This window comes from Chiloscyllium plagiosum, unplaced genomic scaffold (assembly GCF_037043375.1).
Source record: "Chiloscyllium plagiosum isolate Xiang-an unplaced genomic scaffold, Cpla_swu_hap1 HiC_scaffold_26, whole genome shotgun sequence".
NCBI classification, from domain to species: Eukaryota; Metazoa; Chordata; class Chondrichthyes; order Orectolobiformes; family Hemiscylliidae; genus Chiloscyllium; species Chiloscyllium plagiosum.
This window is the reverse complement of record NW_028270164.1, coordinates 20799614-20811843: the sequence shown is the minus strand read 5'-3', so window position 1 is coordinate 20811843 and position 12230 is coordinate 20799614. Positions and strand designations below refer to the sequence as shown.

The window sequence follows — 12230 nt, the reverse complement described above, 5'->3', positions numbered from 1 at the left end:
TGAAGTACATAGAAACAACATTTTACATATTGAATAATTCTGACAGTCAGCAGGAACAGATACATGATTGTGTTTCAGTGTCCATGATTTCAGTGATACGTGATCATATATGAAATAAGAATAGAAAATGCTGAAAAAAACTCAGCAGGTCTGGCAGCATCTGTGAAGATAGGAAATAAAAGTTAATCTTTTGAGTCCAGTATGACTCTTTTTTTCCAGAACTGCAAGGGACTGAAAATGTGTGTTTTTTATGCTGTTGACAGAGGGTGAGGAGGAGTGAGGGGAACAGATTGTGAGGGTGCCCAGAGCGAAAAGGTAATGCCAGTGCTAATAGCGGTAAAGGAGAATAGCGATGTAAAACAAGTGTAAATGAAGGTTTGAAAGGCAAAAATGGACCCACTCTGCTGAGAGCAAAGTCTACAAGTCATGGCCATGATTGGGCTGATATGAGATAAGTGGAGGACACGGGTCATACTCTGAAGTTGTGGAACCCAGAATGTAAGCTGCCGAAGCAAAAATGAGGTCTTGTTTGTTCAGCTTGCATTGAGCTTCATTGGAGCTTGTAGCATGCCCAGGATTGAAAGGTTAGTATGGAAGCAACATGGGTTCTTAAAATGGGAAGCAACTGGGAGATCAGAGTCATTTTTATGGATGGGGTGGATATCCAGTGGATACAAAGTGGTCATCCAGTCTCCACTCTTACAATGTAATTACCATAATATGATCAGTGAATGCAGTAGACTCATTTCAAAGAAGTACTGCTTCACCTAAAAGGTGTGTTTGAGGCCTTGGACAGTGAAGAGAGAAGAGGAGAATTTGGCATAGCAATCCACCTAATCTGCACATCTTTGGACTGTGGGCAGAAACCTGTACAGACACAGGGAGAATGTGTAAACTCTACACAGAAAATTACTCAAGGATGGAATTAAACATTCCATGATCAAGGAGAACCCCCTGGCACTGTGTGGTAGCTGTGCTGACCACTGAGCCACCGTGCCACCTTATATTGGTAATGGGAATGCATCAATACTACAGTATTCAGTAGTGAACACGTGGACATACGGGATGATGGCACAATATTCATGTAATGTTGGCTACTCATTGATTGGCATAGCAACCGTCATTTGCCTGCACAATGGAACATATCCACCTGTGTGCAAAGGTACTTAAATACAAGATCAGAATCTGCTTTAATTGAATGTTACAGCTGAGATTGGGAAAGTTGATTCTTCATATTTTAGTATCTTAATATGGTTTGCAGCCAATTGTATTGATATAATGCATGGTTTCTTGATAGGAAATGAGGGAGGGGCTACCTGCACAAGCTAAACTTTTTGCTCTGCTGCATTTGTTGTTTGCCTATGATAAATTTTATTTTTTAAAGGATTGGCAGAATTCAATCAAGCACTGGGTTGATGCTGAGTGAAGTAGTCTTCCCACAAGGGTGAGGACACTGGGGATGAGGAGGTTCTCGTTGACCATGTCAGAGCTCAAATGAGTTGGGCTCTACAAGCCCAACAAGACCTGATTGAAATCCAACTCTAGTAGATGAGATCTGAGTGGACCATTTTGGAGTGCAGACTCATAAATTGGTCATTAGTTTGCGTTGTGGGGGTGAACTACAGCCTGCTTTGGTTTGTTTATATTTACTTTTGGTGGCTGTAAATAAATGCTCCAGTTTAGAATTGTCCAATTGCCTGTCTCTTTGTAATGTTCCACTACTGGACAATGATCAAATGCAGTTCTGTAGTAGGCATTGGGGACAGAGTGGTGGTGCCATTTAGGTTGGATGAAGCTACAGAAGATAAATGGTGTGGCATTATGGTTAAACAATTACAAAGATGAAAATAGTGTCATATGGAGTGTCAGCCATTTCCTGTCAGCTGCCATTGGCAATGTGCAGTGTTGCTTTGTGGCTGCTCTGTCATTACATTAATGGTGAGGGACAACCAGGGAATACCAACACTTGTCAGGTTGCACATCAGCTTTTCAAAGCTGCACAGGCAGAAAGGATGCTGGTCTATGGGGATATCTGATGAGTGGAGAGTTGTTCCGGGAATGGGATGAATCAGACCAATTTATCTATCATTTGGAGCAGTTTTGGGCACCTAAGGAAGGATTTAAGACAGAAGGATAGGTTCTTATTTAGTAAGGGGATCAAGGGTTATGGGGAGAAAGCAGGAGAATGGGTTGAGACACACATTAGCCATGATCAAACGGCAGAACAGAGTCAATAGGCTGAATTTTACTCCTACATTTTTTCATATTCCAGTAAATTTCATGAGCATCTGAATACTGGAAGTAATTCAACTAAATTCTACACAGTGTTTCTTCAAACAAGGTATTGTGCTTGCAACAATTTGTAGACTTGATGGGTGGAAGGGCCTTCAGTCTGCCGTATGACACTATGACTTTATAAAAGTGCAATCTTCACACAGTTTATTTAGCCTTGCTTGCTGTTGTCGTGCAATTTCAATTTTAATGTTAGCAAAGTATGTTTGTGCCATGTTTGTGTACTGTACTTTGGTAAGACCTTCCATGAAGAAAACATGATTTTTTTTTTACTTTGCAGTCTTTCAATGAAATGGAACACTGTTTTCTTAGTCGTGGTCCTCTATTTGTCCGTGAAACTTCTTAATGCTGTCATTCTTTTTGTCGTCCTACTGAATAAACACAGAGGTAATGGTGAGTCATTTACTGACTTTGAAATGTATAATAGAAAATATATTGACAGAACCTGCTGAATGAGCTGTTTCTACATGATGCAAGCTGAAGTATAACATCAGACAGTGTGAAATTGCAGATGCCTTAGTACAATTTGTTTTCAATTTTCTCTCATCTTCCCTTAAAAGCACTGATATTGTACAGACTATGGACTCTAACGCATCACTTAATTGTCAATTCTGGCATTTGCTGTTGCAGTTGGCCAACTCAACACTTTGAGTTTCCTTAGTTCTTAACTTAATACTACACTAATCAGATTCTCTACCCATTATCAGAGAACTACAGAATCTAAATTAGTTTAAAACTGCTGTGATTAATACAGTGATTTTGCTTTTACTTTGTAACTTATTTAATGTTTACTTCCATTAGGTGCAACAGCAAAAAGTGTTGAGAAAATATCAGGTAAGGACATACAACAATGGATTATCTCCTATGCATACGTGGCGATTTATTGTGTTTAAAATCCCATATTTTAATTGGAGTTATCCAATTATTTCCCCCTTTGTTATGTTCCACTACTTGATAATGATCAGATGCAGTTCTGCATTGGGCACTGGGGACAGAGAGGTGGTGCCATTCAGATCGGACGTAGCTACAGAAGATAAACTGTGTGGTATTACGGTTAAACAATGACAAGGATGAGAATAGTGTCATATGTACAAGGGAGTGTCAGCCATTTCCTGTCAGCTGTGAGTAGTGTTGTTTTGTGGCTGCGATGCCATTACACATTTCATATTCTACTCACAAATGTAACAAATTGTGCAGAAAAAGCTGTAATTGCAGCATTCCTGATTTTAAATAAAGCAGACTATGATAAAAATTGTAAGTTTAGAATTTAGAAGCTTGTATTCAACTGTTAACAAATTCCTGATCCTCTCAGGAAATATTCTGTATTTTCAATTACAATATCACAATCAATTAAATTAGTTTAGGCTGATGAGAAACTACAAATAATTCTAGTCAAAGGTTTGGTGGGACTACCAATTTTAAAATTGCTTGCTACTCAAATTAATTCCACTGTCGAAGGAGCAGCACTCCAAAACTTGTGATTTCAAATAAACCTGTTGGACTATAACCTGGTATCGTGCGACTTCTGATTTTGTCCACTCCAGTCCAACACCGGCACCTCCACATCACCCATATTAATGTAATGGTTCTGAAACTGACCACAGTACAAACACAGCTGTTAATTTATTTGTGCCCTGTTTATGGAACAGCTAATGTCTCTCAACTTCCCTTTGAATCACCCTCGAACTCAGAGCTGTGACTGATACAGTGCAATTACTTACTTGGGGATTCAAAAGTATTGTGACACATTCTTATTTCTGCTCCATCTGATCCAGAGATTTTTGTGTAGACTTTCTAAACAGTACAATATGCTTTGAAAATTCCAACAAGACTCCTTTAATGTGGACAAGTGTGAGGTGATACACTTTGGCCGGAGTAATCGGAATACAAAGTACTGGGCTAATGGTAGGATTCTTGGGAGTGCAGATGAGCAGAGAGATCTCGGTGTCCATGTACACAGATCCCTGAAAGTTGCCACCCAGATTGACAGGCTTGTTAAGAAGGCATACAGTGTTTTGGCCTTTATTAATAGAGGGATCGAGTTCCAGAACCAGGGGGTTATGCTGCAGCTGTACAAAGCTCTGGTATGGCCACACTTGGAGTTTTGTGTACAGTTCTGGTCACCGCATTATAAGAAGGATGTGGAAGCTTTGGAAAGGGTGCAGAGAAGATTTACTAGGATGTTGCCTGGTATGGAAGGACTGTCTTACAAGGAAAGGCTGAGGGCCTTGAGGCTGTTCTCATTAGAGAGAAGAAGGTTGAGAGGTGACTTAATAGAGACATACAAGATAATCAGAGGGTTAGATAGGGTGGACAGGGAAAGCCTTTTTCCAAGTATGGGGACGGTAAACACGAGGGGACGCAACTTTAAAGTGAGGGGGGATAGTTATAAGACAGATGTCAGAGGTAGTTTCTTTACTCAGAGAGTAGTAAGGGTATGGAATGCTTTGCCTGCTTCGGTAGTAGATTCACCAAGTTTAAATGCATTTAAGTCGTCATTGGACAGGCAAATGGACATGCATGGAATAGTGTAGGTGGGATGGGCTTCAGATTAGTATGACAGGACGGTGCAACATCGAGGGTCAAAGGGTCTGTACTGCGCTGTAATGTTCTATTAAGTTACTGACAAAAATCTTAATACGTGTTCAAGCAACTGAAGTTTTTGGTTCACTGACTAGTGAGGGCAACCAAAAAGAAACCTCAATTTATTGAATCATGTGATTGACTGTTTTATATTTTAGCTGAAAATGTGTTGCTGGAAAAGCGCAGCAGGTCAGGCAGCATCCAAGGGAATCGACGATTCGGGCATAAGCCCTTCTTCAGGAATGGTTATGCCCGAAACGTTGATTCTCCTGCTCCTTGGATGCTGCCTGACCTGCTGCGCTTTTCCAGCAACACATTTTCAGCTCTGATCTCCAGCATCTGCAGTCCTCACTTTCTCCTCGAATGTTTTATATTTTACTAAAGTTTTTGTCCCATATTTCTTTCATGGCTGTCTGGGTTTAGCTGCGATACAATTCAGAGGATACTGAAACTCTTGAACAACTCCATTCTTCTCAGTAAATGGTTTTCAATCCATTTACCAGATAAGTTCATAACATATAAGAGCAGAATTATGCCATTCGGTCCATCGAATCATCTCCGCCATAATTGGCCATGTTTCTCAAAGAAAGGATAATCCTTTATGTGGCTTGGAGCATCTAAACAAGACAAAAGACAAAAGAGTGGAAACCAGAACAGCTTTCCAAGTCAGATCGTTTGATTCGGATATTACTTATGCTCAATGCTGGTTCTGCAGAACATTTAGTTATTAGGTGTTGCTTGATGATAGGTTTCTTATTTTTGAGTCAAAAGGTCCTGCATTGAACTTCCTTTCCAAAGACTTGATTACAGAATGGTGAGACACTTCAGAGTTCTGAAATGCAGAGAGATCCAAGTCCTCGAATCACAAAATGGTAGTATGCAGTGATTAGGGAAGTCAACAGAATGTTATATTTTATTGTGAAGAGAATTGAATACAAAAGATTATGTTTTCATTGTACAATATGCTGCTGAGATCACATCTAGTATACTGGTCATCTCATTTAATTAAGGATATAAATACTTTGGAATTGATTCAGAGAAGAATTGGACAGGCTAGGTATGTATCCACTGGCGAAACATTTAAGATCCTGAGGGGTCTTGACAAAGTCGACATGAAGAGGATCTAGAACCAGGTGTCTCTGATTAAAAATCAGGGATCTCCCATTTAAAGCATAAATTAAATGAAATTATTTATCTGAGGATCATGATATTTCAGTATTCTGTGGAAGCAGAGCCCTTGAATTTTTTTTAAGGAGACTTAAAATCTTCTCAAACAAGTGGGTGAAAGGTTTCTGGGATAGGCAGGAACAATGGATTTGACGTTCCAGTCAGATCAGCCATGATCTTATTGAATGGCAGAGCCAGCTCAACGGCTGAATGGACTAATCCTGTTGCTTGTTTTTATATTCATAAAACTTCTGCTGTTCTATAATCTGAACAGATTTCTAAAACTCCTCCTTTCTGTTGCTGTCTCACATATTAAGTTCTATTGCTGGGATGGTAAGATTGTCTAGATCACAAATCTTTCCTCCAGTTGCCATCAATACTGACCTATGATTATCTAAATACACAAATTTACATTCCTTGAAATTGATGATAACATGAGCAGTAAATATCAGCAATTGTGTTTAGTTGACTGTAGCTAATCAAAGTGGGTACTTTTGATTATTATGTAATCTTTAACATCACAATTTACTATTGATTTAACATTTAATTGTGAATTTCTGCTGTTCTGATTAAAAGGTCTGATAATACATTACCAACTGATGTTTCTTCCCACAGCGGGGCTGGGAGTCCCTGCTGGAAAAAAGTGCTGAGCAGCATTATAATCAAAATATATTTCCAAGTGTCAGACACAGTCTTATCTGTAGCCTTCTTATTTTGGGGGGAAGGAAGTGGGCTAAGATATAATGATGTTAGTAAGTTGTTTAGCTGTGCTGCCTGTTTACACAGTCTAATTTGATGAGTATGAGAATTATAGCGGTTTCCTCTGCATTGAGGAGACAGGATGCCTACTTGCAGAGTGCTTCAGAGAACATTTCCAAGACCCCTGCACCAATCAATCCCACCGCCCCATGGTCGAACACTTCAACTCCCCTTTCCATTCCGCCAAGGACATGCAGATCCTGGGCCTCCTCCATCGCCACTCCCTAACCACCCCTGATGTCTGGAGGAAGAACGCCTCTAGGGTCTAGGTTTGCTCGCTGAGCTGTAGGTTTGATATCCAGACGTTTCATTACCTGGCTAGGTAACATCATCAGTGAAGACATCCAAGTGAAGCGAAGCTGTTGTCTCCTGCTTTCTATTTATATCTTTCTCCTGGATGGGGTTCCTGGGGTTTGTGGTGATGTCACTTCCTGTTCATTTTCTGAGGGATAGATGGCATCTAGATCTCTGCGTTTGTTTATGGCGTTGTGGTTGGAGTGCCAGGCCTCTAGGAATTCTCTGGCATGTCATTACTTAGCCTGTCCCAGGATAGATGTGTTGTCCCAGTCGAAATGGTGTTTTTTTTCATCCGTGTGTAGGGCTACGAGTGAGAGAGGGTCGTGTCTTTTTGTGGCTAGCTGGTGTTCGTGTATCCTGGTAGCTAACTTTCTTCCTGTTTGTCCTACGTAGTGTTTGTGGCAGTCCTTGCATGTAATTTTGTAGATGACGTTGGTTTTGTCCATGGGTTGTACTGGGTCTTTTAAGTTTGTTAGTTTTTGTTTGAGAGTGTTGGTGGGTTTGTGTGCTACTAGAATTCCGAGGGGTCTTAGTAGTCTGGCTGTCATTTCTGAAACTTCTTTGATGTATGGTAAGGTGGTTAGGGTTTCTGGCTGTGTTTGGTCTGCTTGTCGTGGTTTGTCCTTGAGGAATCTGCGCATTGTATTATTTGAGTATCCGTTCTTCTTGAATACGTTGTATCGGTGGTTCTCCTCTGTTTTCCGAAGTTTGTCTGTGTTGCAGTGTGTGGTGGCTCGTTGGAATAGTGTTCTTCCACCTTGGGACCCTCTAACCACACAGCATCAATGTGAATTTCACCAGTTTCCTAATTTCCCCTCCCCCTACCTTATCCCAGTTCCAATCTTCCAACTTGGCACCACCCTCATGATCTGTCCAACCTGTTCAAATTCCTTTCCACTTATCCGCTCCACCCTCCTCTCCGACTTATCACCATTACCCCCACCTTCATCTACCTATCGTACTCTCAGCTACCTTCCACCCAGCCCCACCCCCCTCACATTTCTCCCTCCACCCCCCTCAGCTCACAGCCTCATTCCTGATGAAGGGCTTTTGCCCGAAATCTCGATTCTCCTGCTCCTCGGATGCTGCCCGACCAGCTGTTCTTTTCCAGCGCCACACTCTCCAGTATCTCCAGTATCTGTAGTCCTCATTTTCACCTGTTATATTTTATCGTCTAAATTGGCAAAAAGAAAATTACAAGTCGACAAATTTGCCCCTTGTCCTTCTATCAATTGCCATAATGGTTTCTTTGTTTTACTTTTAAGGAACAGAACATGATTCTCAGACTGCTTGAATATTGATGGCATCTAAAAGGATCTGCCAGTTTTTAGAGTTTCGAACCATATCTGCAGGCTTCTGACATCAAATTGTAATAGCTTGCTGATAATCTGCATGAAAGAGTTTACGTTCCAGACAGAGTGAACCAGAAGAGGAGATGTGGAAGTTCCCACTGAACTAATTACAAATATTTCTATCTCTTATGTAAACAACCAAGATTGGGTATGACTTGTTTTTGAAATGTGATGTAATGTATAGATATGAGAAAGCCAATTGACCTGACAAATAAGGGAACAACAAATTTGACATTAAGACGCTGGTGGCAGTAAGTAAAAAGGATTTTGCTAATTGCTGTGTATCAAAAAAATTACTAACAAAAGCTGTTGTCACAACAGTACTTTGGATTTGGTGTCATTTTAATGTAATAAAATGGATCCAGGCACAAAGAATGGGATATTTCAGGAAATTAAAAAGTCAGGTTAGTGTTTTTTGGGAGCATATAATATAAGGATGTTGGCTAACCCACCACCTTCCCATCAACCCTGAGTTCACCTGCATGATACAGAAGGTGGTTTGATGCCAAAATTGGCAACCCACCCAACACACGTAACTAAGTAATTAACTATTAATGAACAACTGAGGTTGTTAAATGCACAATTGATCCCGATTTTATGCTTTCAACACTGAAAATAAATTAAATAAATTTAATTCTAAACATGTGGTTCTGCAAAATTGGCTTTTGGACATCCAGGAGATGCAATATCTTAAGTGGCTTTATTATTGTTAGAGAAAAAAGAGCAGAGTAAGTAAGACACAGAGCTTTATATAGCCTTAATTCTTCTCTCTTTCTATGTCTGTGGAAATGTTCAAACATTTGTAAGTTGTTGAAATATAATCAAATATCAAAATATAATCAAATCCTTTTACTATTATTCAGTGTTATATTTTGCTAGATTGCAGAATACTATCAAGCTTGCCAGTCCATATATTTCATTTTATATAATCCTCAACCAATTCAGCACGTTTCACCATCAGAGGTCTCAAAGCCCTGTACAGTTAATGAAGTACTTTGAAGTGATGCAATAAATTGGTTAGAACTGCTATATTAAAATCTGGATTTTATCTGCAGTTAAAATGTTTGTTATCAAGCATTTATGCATCAAGGGATGTGCAAGCTAGGTGGATTAGCCATGGTAAATGAAAGGTTACAGGGATCCAGTCCAGGGATAGGTCTGGGTGGGATGCTCTTCAGAGGATCAGTGCGGACCCAAAGGGCCAAATGGCCTCTATCTCATTTGTAGTGACTCAATGATGACTCTATCTTCAAGGCCCTAGGTTAGGTCACCAACCGTGAAAATAAAAAACAAGCTAAGAAACTTGTAGTGAGACTGAAAAGCCAAAGAGGGAAATCCAAGGCTTATATTTGAACACAGAACTTGCTGTGCCTATGATTGATTTTTCTATGGATCTTTTTTTTTGGCTTATGTCTATGAGGTTTGGGGTCATTCTTGCTATGGAAGGATCAGGAATAACACCAAGCAGGTTCATATCCAAATATGTGTACAAAAATGAGGGACAGACTATCCAAACGACAATAACAAGGAATGGAATTCTCAATGAACTTTGTAAAATGGTGCCTGAGTAAATATATGAAGCTTCACTTATGCTTCAATAAATGTATTAATTATTTTCAATACGGATTCAACATCAAATGACTAAATAGAGAGTTCAAAACGACTGCCATCTTTTTTGCAATTAGTTTCTCAACTTTAGGGGAGACAGACCCACGATTGGTAAACAGACTGAATATTGGAGAGTGGAGAGGACAAAGAAGGAAGGAATGGATGAAGAAAGTGGAAATTGGGGCAAGGACAGAAACAAGGAAAGGAAAGAAAGATGAACTACTAGATAGGGACTGAGGAAAATAAGGCAGAAAAGAGAGTTTGAAATTAATTACGATATCCCAGACTGTTTTACAGTATTCGTAGCCAACTGTTGTAAAGTAAAGAATGTAGCAGTCAACATGTACACAGCAAGATCCCACAAACAGATATGAGATTAGGCAATTGTTCTATTCCAGAGTTTATCACTAAGTGTCACTCTATCACCTAACCCCAACACTATATTCTTCGATTCTGTTTTCCCCATGGACACAACCTATCATTCCTGAGCTGCACTTACAGAGTTTTAATATGTTCTCTTGATAAAGGCAACACAGGCCAAGTTACATTTAAGGGTCTTCTCTAGATGCCGTAAGATTTAGAGGCAGAAGTTTTCTCTTCGAACTGTTGCTATGCTTGAGGTGAACTGAATGTGTTCTGAAAAAGCAGGACCCACAACAACGTAATTATTATTAAACTGCCCTCTGGGTAATTAGGGATGAGCAATAAATGCTGTTCTAACCAAAAATGCCCACATCCCAGGAATACATTTTTGGTATTCCAATTCACACTTTTGTTTATTATAATCATCATTTCTTCTTCCTGATGATCAATTCCAATTATTACATATCTGCGCAGGGTAGACTGCTGTTGGATATTGATTTGAATGGTGTTATTTTAATCAGCCTGTTCAGGCACATTATGACACACATTCAGGGTGGGTTGGAATCCATGTGGAAGTGATAGCCTAGTGGTATTATCGCTAGAGTGTTAATTCAGAGATTCAGGGAATGTTATGGGTATCCAGGTTTGAATCCTGCTATTGCAGATGGTGAAATTTGAATCCGATAAAAATCTGGTGTTAAAGTCTAATGATGACCATGAAATAATTGTTGGAAAAAACCATCTGTTTCACTAATGTCCTTCAGGGAAAGAAAGTGCCATCTTTACCTGGTCGGGCCGATGTGTTACTCCGGACCCACAACAACGTAATTATTATTAAACTGCCCTCTGGGTAATTAGGGATGAGCAATAAATGCTGTTCTAACCAAAAATGCCCACATCCCAGGAATTAATAGAAAAAAAGTGAACCTGGACTTCCTAGTCCAAAGGTAGATGCACTACCAGTGTTCCAGAAGAGTCCCTGCACTCAGTGCAGGTGTTTCTCTAATGCTTTTTGTCTTCACCTACATGCCATGACATAATTTGTCAATAGATGGGGCTATAGCTCCTTTCATAATTAATTAGAATGTTCCCAGAGATGAGGAAATTAAATTGTTAAGGAAGATTAGAAAGATCAGGACTGTTTTCCTTGGAAAAGAGAAGACTGAGATGAGACACAAAATCATGGTGGATCTAGACAGTTTTTTATTCACTAGCACGATGTGGGCATCATCGGCTAGGCTGGCATTTAATGTCATCCTTAATTGCCTAAAATAAAGTGTTAGTGAAAAGCTGTTGAAGGGGAGTTCCAGGATTTGAGCCAGAACCAGTAAAGGAGCAATGATATAATTCCATGTATGGTTTGGAGGGCAATTTACAAATCATAGCATCCTACAGTGTGGAAGCAGGTCATTCAGCCCACCCCTCCAAAGAGCATCTGACTCAAACCCACCTCCCTAACCTATCCTTGCATTCCCTGTGGCTAATCCACCTACCTTACACATCCCTGGATGCTATGGGCAATCTAACACAGCCAATCCATTTAATTTGCACATCTTTGACTGTGGAAACCAGAGCACCCAGAGGAAACCCACACAGACACTGGGAGAACATGCAAACTCCACACAGGTAGTTGCCTGAGGGTGGAATTGAACCTGCATCCCTGGCACTGTGAGGTAGCAGTGCTAACCACTCAGCCACCATGCGACCCCCTACGGTGTTCCCATATGTTGGCTGCACTTAACCTTCTAGGTGGTAGAGGTTTCAGGTTTGATAAATTACATCTGTGTAACCTTAGTGAATTACTGTCGT

The 12230-nt window shown here is 40.1% G+C and overlaps 1 long non-coding RNA gene across 1 annotated transcript; it reads left to right on the top strand.

Annotated features, from left to right (window-relative positions):
* Window positions 1–2582: 2582 nt before the first annotated feature.
* Window positions 2583–9554, top strand: LOC122562972 (uncharacterized). The gene is made up of 3 exons (XR_006315451.2): window positions 2583–2685; window positions 3094–3126; window positions 8364–9554. It is a non-coding gene; the product is annotated as an uncharacterized LOC122562972 (long non-coding RNA).
* The last annotated feature ends 2676 nt before the right edge of the window (window positions 9555–12230 follow it).